The 15,446-nt window shown below is 32.5% G+C and overlaps 1 protein-coding gene and 1 long non-coding RNA gene across 4 annotated transcripts in view; one reads left to right on the top strand and one right to left on the bottom strand.

The window, feature by feature from the left end:
- Window positions 1–15,446, bottom strand: part of LOC126744869 (uncharacterized) — a 539,903-nt gene that overhangs the window by 106,760 nt on the left and 417,697 nt on the right. The gene's annotated exons all lie outside the window — the stretch shown is intronic.
- On the top strand, window positions 11,180–14,952 carry LOC126744883 (uncharacterized). Its single transcript, XR_007663363.1, has 3 exons — window positions 11,180–11,983; window positions 12,234–14,438; window positions 14,499–14,952. It is a non-coding gene; the product is annotated as an uncharacterized LOC126744883 (long non-coding RNA).

Raw genomic sequence — 15,446 nt, 5'->3', positions numbered from 1 at the left:
ATAATAAAAATCTTATAACCTACAAAAAACCTGCAACTCCTTCACAATTTGAACATCCTTGTAGTTTTAACTTTTTCCGCTTAAGCAATACTGTCCCTTTGAAAAAGTCAGCAGCATAGAAGTATATATTATGTGATATAAAGTAAGTAATGTAAAACTGAGTTTTGTCCAATATAACAATAACAATAAAATTTTGCAAAATGTTAAAAATTTGTGTCTTAAAACATGATTTATTAAGAAATCTATAATATTATATTAATAAAATATTTAATTTCCATAAAAATGCTTTGACAAAAATGCTGCCTTTCATTAGGACCTTCCTCTAATGAAGTCCATTAAAAAAAAACACATAAATAGCTCATAAATGGTAATATTACTTATACTCAAACTCTTTAATTATTAATTAATAAAAATTTATCAGGTAAATATTTGTTGACGACGTCACTGGTAAAGAGTGCTTGTATCTGTGACATAAACAATGCGATCGAGCGGCGTTGCGATGCCATTACCGTTTTCTCGTTTCTTCGTACTTTATTTTCATTTACTTAACTTATATTGACTTCGATATAGAGTATCTTATCAAATTTATTTTTAAAAAATGCTTGATATTTTATTAAAGGGGAGCAGTAGTATTGTTTTGTGCCTTCGGAAACAACTGAAATTTTTTATGATATTATAAAGTGATTTTTGCCATTTCTCTATAAGCACTTGGCATCATTGCATCAGAGATGTTGCAAGCAAACAAACCTGCCCATAGTTCCACGGCATGCTACTTCTAGCCTTTCAATGTTCTAAGAATTCATTAAAAAAAGTGATTGACCAAAGGAAGAGAAAGTATACTCAAAGTCAAAGTCTAACAATCAAGCATCTATTTAAAGGGTTACGCGTTTCGCCGTATTAGGGTATCATCGACCTAAATAAAATTATCAGTTAAATATTAAGGACCAAAACGTTAATTAACTAAAAAGACATACCTCATACCTGCCAAATATCACCGAAATCCAATACATTTTATACATATTATCTTATAAAATACCAAAACAAATATATCCATGAAATAACAAAAATATAAAAAAATTTTTTTTTTACTTAATTAGGGATCGAGCCAGAAACCATATTTTAGTTAATAACGGTATACGATGCTGTAGACGTATTTTATATCTTTATTTATGTTAGTGAGAGTAAGTCTGTAGTTTTTGTATTTAGATGAGGTATATCATTTCTGTTAATTAACGTTTTGTTCTTTAATATTTAATTTTGATAATTTTATTTAGGCCTGATGATGCTAACATAATAATAAGTATAAGCTAACTCCATTTACACCAGAGAATCCTAGTTTGTCCACCAGGATCCGATAGGACACACGGTCGAATGCCTTCGAGAGGTCACAAAACACTGCAGCAACGTAATACTAAAACAAAAATATATACCGGGTGGTGCGTCGTTGAGCGGAACATAGGAAAACCCATGTAAATTTTAAGTGGGTCAATTATTGGCTTCCCTGTACATTTTATAGAAAAAATGTAAGATAACTTTTTGAAGGGACCAATCTGGCAAACCCTCGTGCAAAGTTTAAAAAAATTTTAATAAGCGAATCTTGAATTATCCAATTAAATGTAATTGCAAAATTACCAAATTTTCGGTTCAGGTAAAACCAAACGGACACCAGTAAAATGAATATTGTCACTGACGTGAGGAAAAGTGTCAATAAATCAGTGACAGTCGATATTTGAAAACAAGGCCCATTCCGTCCATTTCAACTATTAAACGTATTGTCAATAAGTTCGAGTCTAAAGGTCCGTAATAAATAATTGTAAATGTTCAACTCAGGATATCGAAAAGAAAATAGAGCCGAAGAAAGAGAGAACAGAGATCTTAATATTTTACTGAGTGTGGACGAAAACAAGATGGTTAGTACGAGGGTTCTTGGGCAAGAGGTAAATAAACATCATACAACGGTATTACGCCTATATATAACCTAAGAGCTGAAACCTATCTGGACTTATTTCAAAATCAAATTGGACCCGCCTTGGAAGTTGTTCAGGAAGATCAAATGATCTGGTACCAAATGGATGGTTGCACGGCCCATAATGCCCGTATCTGGAACATTCTGCTTCAGAAACTGCCTATGATTTTTTATCATCTTGGCATATATAACTGACTGGCATTAATAGTTTTACTGGAACTCGACTTCGAATTTGAGTTTTGAAAAGAATGTATGACCTTCCCGAAGGAATGGACCGAATTAGTTGAATTGAAAATGAATTTAGTTAAAGCTTCTTGTTTAAAGTTTGTATAGTTGTAATTTGTATTATTTTTTCAAATCATTTGTTATTTAGGAGTTATAGTTTAGGTGAAGTTACTTAGTCAAACTCCAAAATTGAGTATGTACAAAATACAATCGACATACTACATATACGCATTAAAATAAACTGCAAAATATATTACGATATTTAGTGATCGATCCCCATATATATTCACGGTCGATTCGAGTCTTTCCACAGCCCCCGGCCCGTTCAACAATCAATATTTGTCAGATAAAGACAGGCAAGTTCAGCGTGGATAACGTAAAACAGACGAAGATACGAGATCCTCTCGATGCCGCTGGGATTGAATTGTGGACGGGCCGGGAATATGAAACAGAGTCGCACGCTCAAAAATAGGAAATGGTTATTTTACAGTTTTCTTCAAATAAACGAATATAAGTAAAATATTAACTTTTATTGCGTTCTATTATTTATAAACGTAATTTTTTACTAGGTATTATACAGGGTGCGGCACAAAAAGCGAACGTTTTTAGGATAGGTAGCGATTGGCCATTAGAGAAGGGAGGGGTGTGCGTCAGATTACATTCGGTGCTTTGACTCAAAGCATTTCAATTGAATTCAAATTCCTATTTTTTTGAAGAAAACGAGGTTACCGTTTCAGTAACGTCTGACGCTACGTTAATATGGTAAACACCTTCTTTATCTTCGAGTTAGAAAGAAGATGTATTGAGCGTGACCGTTTGTGGTTTCAGCAAGATGGAGCCACAGCACACACCGCCAGGGCATCCATGACTGTTTTTCGTCCTTTGTTTGCCAACCATTTCATTTCAAGATTCGGTGACGTTTTATGGCCTCTTCAGTACCTTAAGTTTATGAAAATAACCGCCGTAAATTAGATGAATTAAAAGATGTAATCTGCCAAGAAATTAATGAAATCAGTAGAGATTTGCTAGAAAAAGTCGAGGCTAATTTTCGCGAATGCTTTCAAATCTGCGTCGATGGAAACGGTCACCATATGCCTGATATTCTTTTCCAGAACTGAAAATCGATCCGAGTATTATCAAATGCTATGTCTTTGTTCATGTTGGTCTACCAATAAATTTTTCCTAAAGCAAAAACTAATGATTTTATGATTAGGGTTAGTTGGGGTAAGTGTAAACAGGGGTAAATGTAAACGCCCCAAAAAATATAGAAATAAATATATTACGATTTGAAAAACCGCGCGAAATAGACGACGCCATTTCCCCACTCTTCATATCCGGTCGGCTCGTGATGATAGGTTAACGTGTTTCTGCATTTTCAGGCCAATCTTGTCACGGTGTATTTATCGATGCTTGTAAGTTTGGTAGTGTAGTGAAGTTTTTTCTTGTAAATGCTTATGTTTTGAGGTAAGTACTTTGCATGGAGCAATTAGGGTTAGGCTTAGTTTAAAGTTATGTTTTAAAAATAAATGAGTGAACAATAATGTTTGTTTACATTTTAATGTAGGTGTTTACATTTACCCCAAGGTTTTGTGCTCATGGGGGAAATGAAAACAAGCTTTTGGGGTAAATGTAAACAATATTTGGAAATTAATTTCACTATTAAAACAAGTTTAAACATTCATTAATAACCTATTTTTAAGAAGGAATAAACCAATAGCAACAGTCGTTCTTTTAATTATTGACTTTGGTTAGTTTTGTTTGTTTTTGTTGATAAAATGAAAATAATTTGTCATTTTTACTAGTCAGGTAACATAGGTTTAAGAAATCCAATTACAGATGCAATTAAAACATTTAATAGTTTACCTCATTGTATAAAAGATATAAATAACTATAGATTTTTTGTTAAAAAATTAAAAGATTTAAAAAATATTAATCAATTTATGTATAAAAAATTATAAGTAACATTGCAACATTTGTTTACTATAGATAATTAATTACTGTTTTGTTATTCTCGGGGCCAGTGTTTTCAAACACTGGTTGGAGAAATTGTTAAAACTCGTTATACATTGTATTATTGTGGTTAAATAAATTGTTTCAAAAAAAAAAGGTAGTGTTATTGCGAATTTCGGATATTTATGGTAACATAATTTAATATATGTTTTTTTTTGCAGCACTTACTATGCCACGGAATTATGTTAAAAAAACAGGTGGACGGTCATATTTCTCAGAAGACCTTGCACACGCTGTTGATGATGTTATCAACAAAAATAAGAGTTACCGTCAAGCCGAAATATATTACAGAGTGCCAAAAGCTGTTATTTACAATCGAATATCAGGAAGAAAAACTTCGATGAACGTTACTGGACCAGGTCGTACACAAGTTTTATCACCAGAAATCGAAAACGAAATTGCAAAATGTTTATTGACAATGGCAAAAATGGGTCTACCCTGTGATAAGGCCGAAATGCGGAAATTGGTTGGAGAATATGTAAATGCTAAAGCATTGAAAACTCCTTTCAAAGACGGTATCCCTGGCGAAGATTGGTACTACTCTTTCATGAAAAGAAATCCAAACCTTTCTTCAAAAAAGCCAGAACACCTCCAAAAGTTAAGAAAGGACGCAAGGAAACCAGAAGTTATTTACAAGTTTTATAAAGATCTCAAAAATGTTATGGATGGAAATAATTTGACGGATAACAAAAGCAGTTTTATATTTAATGCTGACGAGTCAGGATTCAACTGTGATCCAAGTAGAATCAGAGCCACTGGTAGTAAAGGTAAAGCGCTCTGTCGTGTATCTGGTGGATCTGGCAGGGAATCCATCACAGTTCTGGCATGTGTTTCTGCAGATGGTAGGGCCCTCCCCCCACTGATCGTTTTCAAAGGTGCTGGTGTCCAAGCACGGTGGACGTCACAAAATGCTTACCCCGGAACACTGTATGCTGCTTCTACGAATGGTTGGATGGAGGACCTCAGTTTTACAACTGGTTTACTACTTCATTTATACCTTATGTTAAGAACCTGAGAATTTCTACAAATTTGCCAGAACAAGCTGCCCTATTATTATTTGATGGCCATTGCAGCCACATGAGTGTGAGGCTAATTGAGGAGGCTATGAAATACAATATCGAACTTATGAAGTTTCCAAGTCATCTAACAGATAAGCTGCAGCCCCTCGACAAATGTGTGTTTGGACCAGTAAAGCTCAGTTGGAATAGGCAATTAATCAAGTACGGTAAGCAGCAGATGGGTCGTGGTTCAGGGCGATTATCTAAAAACGTGTTTTCTGAACTTCTCGGCTCAACATGGACAGAATCTATGCTGGCTAAGAATATAATATCAGGTTTTAAAAAAACCGGCATATACCCTGTTGACTCAACCATGTTTCCTGAAGAGGAGTTTTCCATAGAAGATTTGAAAAAATTCAGAGAGTCTTCACAAAATCCACAGAAAATACAACATGAAAATAAACCTGCAACTGTTAATATTTCATCCAACACAACAATCTCTAGAAGCGAGGGAGACCGGTGTGTTTCATGTCAAGATGCTCAAACAAGTTTAAGTGGAACTATACATTCTCCTCAGCCATCAACTTCGTTTGAAGCTTCCGAGAACCCCCAACCATTAACCTCATCTCACGCTTCCGAGAACCCCCAGCTATCAACTTCATTTCCACTTTCCAAGAACCCCCAGCCATCAACTTCATTTCCACTTTCCAAGAACCCCCAGCCATCAACTTCATTTCAAGTTTCCGAGAACCCTCAGCCATCAACTTCATTTCAAGATTCCGAGAACCCCCAGCCATCAATATCTGCTGCAACTAATATTACCCTTTCCCGTATTTTTATCCCTGATGAAGTCGTGCCCTTAAGACCTGCTACTATACAAGATAAGTTGGTAATTCCTAGATTAAAACAACAAACTTATGGAGAAGTTTTGACCTCAAGTGAGGTGCTCAAAAGACTAAGAGAAGCAGAAAAGAAAAAAAAAACCCAAACCTAAGAAGGGTAAAAAACGAGAAACAACCACAGAAATAACAGCACCAAAAATAGGGACCCAAACCAAAAAGACAAAAAAACAGAAAATAGAAACAACGCATGATGAAAGTGAGATAAGTTTCCATGAGAGCGATGAAGATTCGTGCGATGAAACATTTAATATAGATATAGGCATTGAAAAAGTAGAAAATATTTCTCAACTATCTAAAGGCCAATTTGTATTGGTTTCTTTCAAAGGAGGAAAAAGGAATAGCACCATATTCAAATATGTGTGTGTGATTGAAGAAAATGATTCAACAGAAATAGAAATCACAGGTCTGAAGTCCTGGGATTCTTCTAAAATGCTGTTTGCTGTTAACGAAAGCGATGTCAGCTACATTTCTATAGATCAGATTGTAGGAATACTTCCAGATCCTGGGATTCAGATGAAAGGAGAAAGAATTTTGTATAAATTTTTGGGACCTGTGCCAGTACAGGAGAGCAATTAGTTAAATATCTCGGCAATAAGTTGCGTTTGTATTAGTTATTTAGTGTACATTTTGCTGATTCTTAGTTCATTTGTATAAGTTTATATGTATAAGTAAAAGTTTGAAAATAATGGTTGTCTGTAGCCACAGATTTTGAAATAAAATAATCAAAATGCAGGTTTGTTTTTGTTAGTATGGGATAATATGGGATAAATGTAAACATGCCTTTAAATTGTATATGTGTGTCACAAAAGATATGAAAACTACCTTGGTTCACATTTGCTTCATGATTTTATGTGATGTAATGCTCAACTAAGCAGGAACGTGTTTACATTTACCCCGTCAGGTCAGGGGTAATTGTAAACACGACATATGTTAACAAATTATTTTTTTCCTAAAACACGTGTATATTAATATAAAAACACTTCTAGCCCCCTTCAAGAGGAGGGTTTAGCTTATTTATATTCTAATTTTTGAGTTAATAAGACGTCATTTAGACTCAAAAACTTACCTCAGATTTTAAAAGTGAGAAAACCGTTTCCAATTACCCCAATTGACCCTATTTCAAAAACATCCTATTTCTCTGACGGACCGTGCAATTATACGGTAATCTTTCTTAGTTCACTATTGGGATCTGGGTCAATATAAGAGATAAGAAGATGGTTAAATTTAGGGTAAAGTTGTGCATTTTTGAGCCTAAAAATGTGCCATTTCAAAATTTGTATAAAAAGTATTTAAATTTATATTTCTTGTTGGGGCGCTATTGGACCACCCCTTTTGTACGTGGAAATATAGTTTCGAAGAATCAACCATTTCTTAAGATGCGTGCCATAATATACAGTGCTTTCATTTCAAAAAGATCCACCCTTAATAACTTTCTTAAAAAAAAAAAAAAAAAAAAAAAAAAAAAACACGTCAAATTAGATATACAGGGGAACGTTTAATTATGCATTTACTGTAGTTCTGTCAATCACCTCCTCACCTCCAGCTAACCTCACTTTAATATGTCAAATGGGAACCCCCATCGTGTGATACATCATAGTAAGGAGCGTAAAATTCTCTATTCAACGGTACCAAAAAAAATGAAATCGGTAAATGTGTAAGCAAATAGTTAGCGAAAATGTTTAGAAATAATAAATATTTTATTTACGCCAAACTTTGATATGTCAAATGGCTACCCCATGGTGTGATACATTATTTTAAAGGGCATTCATTATGCTATCAATGGTTGTAAAAAAAAATAAAATTGATTGACCAAGAAGCAATAGGTTAAATAGCATTGACATTAAAATTACTGAGTATTTTATTTTTTTGACAATTTTTGTAATAATTAAAAAAAAACTATGTAAAAAATATCATTAAATCTAACCATGACTTTTGCGTGACTTGATAAATGTTTTTGTTGGTTGTAAAATAACATATTTACTAAAAATATATATTAAACCAGAGAAACAAAAATTATATGCACGCCAATGCCTCATAAAGAAAACGCCGCGTGCTAACCGTTTTTAGTTTTTGTGCTTGTCCAAGTAACTTCACCTAAACTATACATACACATTATTAGAATTTTTCATTAAATATTTTAGTACTTTACCAGTTAAGGCTAGTGTAGTTTCTTTTTGTTTAACCGGGACAAAAGTCACATAGAGAATTTAAAGTAAATAATGTCTTATATCATGTACATATTTTCTTTACTAGACGATTTCCAGTCAAAATATATCATAACTAACAATGGAGTATGAATATAAAAAATAAGATGGAAGCATTTTTTTCTTTTGATCTATAAATCATAACATAACGGTAACGCAACAACACAATCGGACAATAATAATACCGTACGGTTTATTTCTTTAAAATGTCAGCGTGTAGGTGGACAAATTAATAATAGGCCGGCACTACCTCTTTAAGTTCAATTCAGTTAAGAGAGATACATGTATGTACACAACTTTCTTTGCCTTTAATATTTATTCAACAGAAAGAGAAGAGTGTAATGTATTATGAAAGTGCAAACTTACTTAAAATTAATTGTAAAAAAATCATGTTAAACCGCACCTCTAGTTTTAAGATAGGGGATGTAGCATAAAAGTTATTAGACTGACTTTTATTTATCAAAGTTTTTGGTTTTTCTAAAAATCTCCTTTAAAATAGTTTCTCTGGGCAGCTACACACTGATGAAGACGTTTTTCCCAATATTGGCAGCGCTGCTGCAAGTTTTCAAGCAACATGATCTTCAACATGTCGATTAAACAATTTTTGGATGTTTTGCAGATTGATGTCAGGTGAATGGGAAACCACAGGAATAAGTTTTGAGGTCAAATTCTATGACGAAAGGGGCATGGAAGTAGCAATATTTTGATGGAGCATCCATTTGTCTGCAATGCCTATTCTGAGGCGTATTTTTGAATCTAGATAATGAAAAGTTGTCTTGAACCAAAAAAACATAAATTTCTTTAAAACTTCTTGAATTATTTAAAAAAAACTAAATTTTCACTTAGTTGCGATAAAAATGGCAGAACTTCTTCAATTTTCATAGCGATAGGCCTTGTTTTCGAAAAAAAATAGATACAAAAACTGTAGATTTTTTTATCACCTATAAATTTTTTAAAAAGCATTTCTCTCAGGCAATTATATTCTGCAAAAAAAATCGGTTTTCATTAACCCCACCCTTACAACTTACCAGTAAGAAATTGTTTCCAAAAATCATTGTTTTCTAAAATAATACGCATAAACAACAGCTACTTTCGTCGTTAATATTCAATCTAATAACACAGTTTGTCTATTTAAATTTGATATAATTATATATATTAACAAAAATATTTAATACAAAAACAGTGCTATTAAATTAAATATTATGTATGAAAAATAGTGATTTTTTTAAAGAATTTCTTACTGGGCAAATGTTTGGGGTGGGTGGGGGGCTAAGGGTTGTGTTGATGAAAAACAATGTTTTTGCAGAAAATATATGTTCAATATTTAATTAAAAAAAATTGTTTATTTAAATTTAATATAATTTTATATATACAAATTTAGTATAAAAACAACATTATTAGATTGGATAATATGGACGAAAAACAGAGATTTTTCAGAATTTCTTAAAATATTCGTGGTATAGTAATAGAGTTTAAAAACTAGATATGTAAATCCCGTGTGAATTTTTTTAATTCCGTAATTTTGTTCCTTACATAAACAGAATCGTATATGATATACGTATAATCTACAGTTTAATAAATATACCTTGACAAAAGTATTCAAAATATTAAGTTAGTTACAAAATATAAAAGTAAAAGTGCATCATGGAAGAAAATTAAAATAGTGAGCAGCAGGAGCAGCAGCAACACAGTGAAAAGTTCAAGAAAAGAAAGATACATGGACGGATTACGGATGTAAACAAGAAAATAAAGGTAAGCAGTTATGAACTAGGAAATGACTGTAAGTGTAAAAGACTGAGATGTTTCAGTAGTGAAGAAAGGCAGACGCTTTTGAAGAACATTAATCTATTAGCATCAAACAATGAACAAAATTTACATTTATGTGCTTTGATAAGATGTAAATCTATTAAAAGAAGACACTGTCCATATATTGTCCTCGAAAAGATGAAAATGTAGCTCTATTACATGATAATTCATATACATACAAGTATAGTGTACATAGTATACAATGTATAGTGTCAAAGTGGTAAGAGAAAATGCAATGTTAGAAGTCGATGTGTGCTACAAGGCATTTTTAGCAATACATGGGATTACAAAAACCAAATTAGAATATTTGTAAAAATCCCTAAAAACATCGGGTGAGGCCCCTGTTAATTTGAGAGGTAAGCATTTAAATCGACCTAGAAAAATTTCTGACCAGACGAATGAAAATGTGGTTACCCATATTAAATCATTTCAGGGAAACAAAAGCCATTATGGCCTTAAAAAATCAGATCGTTTTTATTTAAGTAAAGATCTTAATATTGCAAAAATGTATAAACTATATCAAAACAAATTTCCTAATCATCCTGTTTCATACGAGTTCTATAGAAATGTTTTTAATACAAAATTCAACATATCGTTCGAGTATCCTCGTAAAGACACCTGTAGTGTTTGTGATCAATATACTGCAACAAAAAAAGATTTAACATTAAAACTTGAAAATAATAAGAATATCCTAACTTTTATATCAGTTCTGGCCGAGATACAGAAATCTTTGCTAACACTGGAGAATGAAAATATACTCCAAAAAATAAAGGGCCAAGTATTTTACGACCGAAAAAAATCTTCAAGAATCAGGTACCAGAAAGATAAAAATCGTGAAGTTATTTGTCTTGATTTCCAAATGAATGTACCCGTTCCAAACATCACAACGAATGATGTTTACTACAAGAGACAGTTATCTGTGTACCTGTTCAACATTCACATCTTAGCAAGTGGTGAGTCCGTCTTTTACGTATATCCAGAAACAGTGGCTGGCTGCAAAGGGAAGGAACGAAGTTCTTTCAATGCTAAAGTCGAAATTATACCCATTTGTAATGACGTCATTTTTGTTTATCTTTGTTTAGCATATTCCAAACAGCGGTGACAACAAACGTTTGAAAAAAATTGGTGTCTGATGATTATTCATCTTTTATATACTAGGTTATGTGAAATATCCGTCACTGTCAATCAAAAATAATGGTTTGTCAACTTGTTCTTGAAAGTAATTTCGAAAAGTGTTAGATAATGCACTATAAATATAAAGATAATTTTAAATATATTGGCTTTTTTTCAACTGGAAAAGGAACAAGTCCGAAACGGAATTGCACTTCAAATTGAGAATGTGATACAGCGAGCCGCAGATGCAACAAAATTGAGCACAACAACGATCGCAAATATAAAGAAGAATGGGATAAAATCAGATCAGGATTACGCAGCCCGTATATCTTGCAAGCAAAAGACAGCAAAAACCAAAATTACAACATATTTGAAACATAGAATTCGGGACACAATTTATTCTATGTACGCCAGAAAAGAATATGTAATATTGGCAACAATATTACATATTCTTGCAAAGAGAAAAGTTCAGGGAAGAAATTGAATATTTTGAGTTTTCCATTAACTCCTTAAGAAGATGGATCAATAGTATAGGCTTCAAGTGGAAAAAATCAAAGAACAGAAAATATTTGATGGACTTGCCAAATATTGTTAATAAAAGAATCAATTTTTTAAGGGAGTATATCAAAAATAGAAATGTAGGTCCGGAAGGTTTTACTCCAGTTTTCATTGACGAGACGTGGATTTTTAGCAAGGGATCATTTCTTAGTAGCTGGCAAGATGACATTAAGCACACGGATTCAAGGAAAAACAGTGAAGGTAAAAATTATCTGGTTATCTTTTTAGATTTTTTTTTGAATAAAAACTATTGCACTTGTAAGGACCCTCTAACTTCATTATTTCATCTGTTTCATAGTTTCATATAATTTCTCTTTAAGACAATATGAGGGAATTTAACTCCATACACTACTCGTATGTGCATGGAACATTACTTATTAATTATATTAAATTTATGTTCTGGAAGAATGATTTCTAAAAGAAGAGAATTGAATTATCTTTTATTTTTAAGGTCATCGTTATATCATGGTCCACGCCGGAACCAAAGATAGCTTCATCAAGGGTGCAAATTTAATATTCAAGAGTGGATTAAAGACGGGAGATTATCATGACAATATGAACAGGAAACACTTCGAAAACTGGTTTAAAATTCAGCTGGTTCCAAATCTTCCCCCAAAGTCATTTATAATCATGGACAATGCAAGTTACCATTCTGGTTTATTAGAAGAAATCCCGAGAAAATCTTGGACAAAGCAGAGACTGACCGAATGGTTCAAGAAAAAGAATATTGGCTTTCCAGAAAAAGCCATGAAAGATAAAATATGGAGTATTGCACGCAGAAACTGCTCTAGTGAGAAAAAGTACTTCCTTGATGAATATGTTAAACCTTTAGGACACAAAATTTTGCGACTGCCACCATATCATTGCCAGTTTAATGCAATTGAAATGGTATGGTAACGAAAATATGATCAATATATTTCCAATTTTAAGGGGTCACCATCAGAAGTTCTGACTACTTGGGAAAGGGTAATAAACGAAATTTCTATAGATCATTGGCAAAAATATGTTTTTCATACAGAAAAGATAACTGAAAAGGCTTGGGAGGCAATACAAGTGTGTGATGCCTATGACATTCTGCCACTTGTGATTACGACTGACGAAGACGACGATGACGAAGACAATATCTCTGATTTTAGTTCTGACTCTGACAATACTGACGAGATTGATTAAGCCTTTTTTGTTCTAGCAAATTTTATTTTATGATCGTCGTTTAACTATTCAATCATATCGTTGCAATTTCATTAACTTGTTAATGCAATATGGCGTGTTTTTTTTGAGTTTGTATGTTTTATTTTTTGGAATGGTATTTTCATTTTAATGTGTTAACATATTCCTTTAAGCAGCATTTTTTTTCATGAACAAGTAAATTAAATTGTCAGTATTTAAATTTTTTCCAGTGAGTTAAAATAATGTTATACCATTATTCACAATTTTTGTAAGCTCGGTTTTGTTACGTCTACTGCTCGTGCCGAATTCTACTTTTCAAATATGTTGTAGATTTGGTTTTTGCGGTCTTTTGCTTGGAAAATATATGAGCAGCATAATCCTGATCTGATTTTATCCCATTCTTCTTTATAATTGTGCTCGTTGTTGTGCTCAATTTTGTTGCATCTGCGGCTCGCTCTATCACATTCTCAATTTGAAGTGCAATTCCGTTTCGGATTTGTTGTTTATGTTCCATTATTTATGATTAATTATAATAATATTTGTTAATTGTTAAGTTTGTTAATAATACAATAAATACTACAAGATTTTTAAAAATTTTTTGGGAATGAAAGTATATACACGAATATAAAAATACATAGCAGACTATTAATTTCTGAAGGCGATGGTAAAATTTCTAACCTAATATTGATTGGCAAAAATATCTACGTCATACATTTTTTCTCACCTGGATGACGTAACAACAAATGGGTATAATTTCGACTTTAAATCATTTTGTTGAAAATTACCTTGACCCCCAGATAAAACACCTTGAAGTATTTTGCGACTCGTGTGGGGGTCAAAATAAAAACTATAACATGATCAAATACATGCATTATATTGTTCATATCAAAAAAAGACCGGAGTCTTTCAAAATAACTTTTCCAATTAGGGGGCACTCTTATTTAGAGTGCGACCGAAACATGGCCCTTCTGAACCAAAAACACCTGCTGACACCATGCTGAGCTGCCGAGCCACTGGGTCGAAGAAGTTAGGGTCCAAAGTTAAGCCAGCACCATTTCATGTCGAAAACCTGGAAGAGGGCCACAATATAATAAGAAACTGGGATTTTTTTTTGTGAAGCTGAATTATAAGAAAAATTGTCCGTTCGCAATACGCCCTGTGAGGGAAATGGAAGTCACAATTAGGCACCCCCGACTTGTTTCACATAGATGTTCCTATAATGGGTGTTGGGAACAGAGCTCAGTACTACCACCTATACAGACAAGAATTTATCCTGTATTGCGAAATGATGAATTTTTATATCCTGACCGAAAGTATGAAAAACTTACTCATAGAATACGATTTTCAAGTCTAATCCCAATAAGCGAGGAAAAATTTAAAGATTTGCAAGCTGTGAAAGTGTTCTGTTTTCAAGAAGCGCAAAACTATTATGATGAGTTACCTCATGCCGCTAAAAACAAAAAGAAAAAGCAGCAATAAAGCTACGGAGGTAAGATATTTTCTTTGATTAGTTTATTGCTATTACTCATAGAATATTATCTACTTTTAGGTCTTAAATCAATATGGAACAAATACTACAACTATGATAGATGAAACCTCGAAATATTAGACATTACCCCTTTTTACTTTGGAAATTGATTTTTTTTGGACACTTCTCATTTTTGCTATTTGACATATCTCAACCATTTCATTTTGAAGTCAAAGGATCTTAGTTCCAAACTCTAAAATCGATATATCTCAGTATTTTTATTTTGTGACATGCCCTCTTTTTCCCCTGTGGTCTTCAAATATACCAATAGTTTTAATTCAAAAACTGTATTTTTGAACCTAGATAATTAAAAGTTAACTAAAAGCAAAAAAAATACTTAAATTTCATTAAAACTTATCGACTTAATTAAAACCAAATTTCCACTTATTTGCGATAAAATTGGCACATTCTGCACTTTTCATAGCGATACGCCTTACTTTCGAGAAATAAAATAGTTTTTTTTTTTACATTTTACTCGAAAACCTGAAGGTTATGTGAAAAAAGTATAGATACAAAAACTATAGATTTTTCTATCACCTATAATTAAAAAAAAAATTCTCTCAGGCAATTATTTCTTGCAAAAAAAGGCGTTTTGCTATCTAGAACCAAAAGAAATTAAAATTTCTTGAAAACTTATTGACTTATCTTGAAAAACTAATCCACTAATTTTGGATAAAAATAGCACAACAAAATGCGGTTTTTTCACGTTTTACTCGAAAACCTTAAGGTTATGTGAGAAAAGTATGGATACTAAAACTAGATATTTATTATGTGCTGTAACACTTTGAATTAATCTGAATGAGGTAAATCACGTCAGATATGGATCCATTTTACAAAACTACTTTATTTTACTAATTTATAAAAGGTATTGACCACTCACATATATGAATTACTTTTATTTCGAAATGGTATGTCATTACCTTAACCCTAGAACGCACGCGCTTGGGTAAAATATACCCATGCCTTTTT

Source organism: Anthonomus grandis, chromosome 15 (genome assembly GCF_022605725.1).
Source record: "Anthonomus grandis grandis chromosome 15, icAntGran1.3, whole genome shotgun sequence".
NCBI classification, from domain to species: domain Eukaryota; kingdom Metazoa; phylum Arthropoda; class Insecta; order Coleoptera; family Curculionidae; genus Anthonomus; species Anthonomus grandis.
The sequence above is the reverse complement of the archived record's forward strand: the minus strand, read 5'-3'. Positions and strand labels throughout refer to the sequence as shown.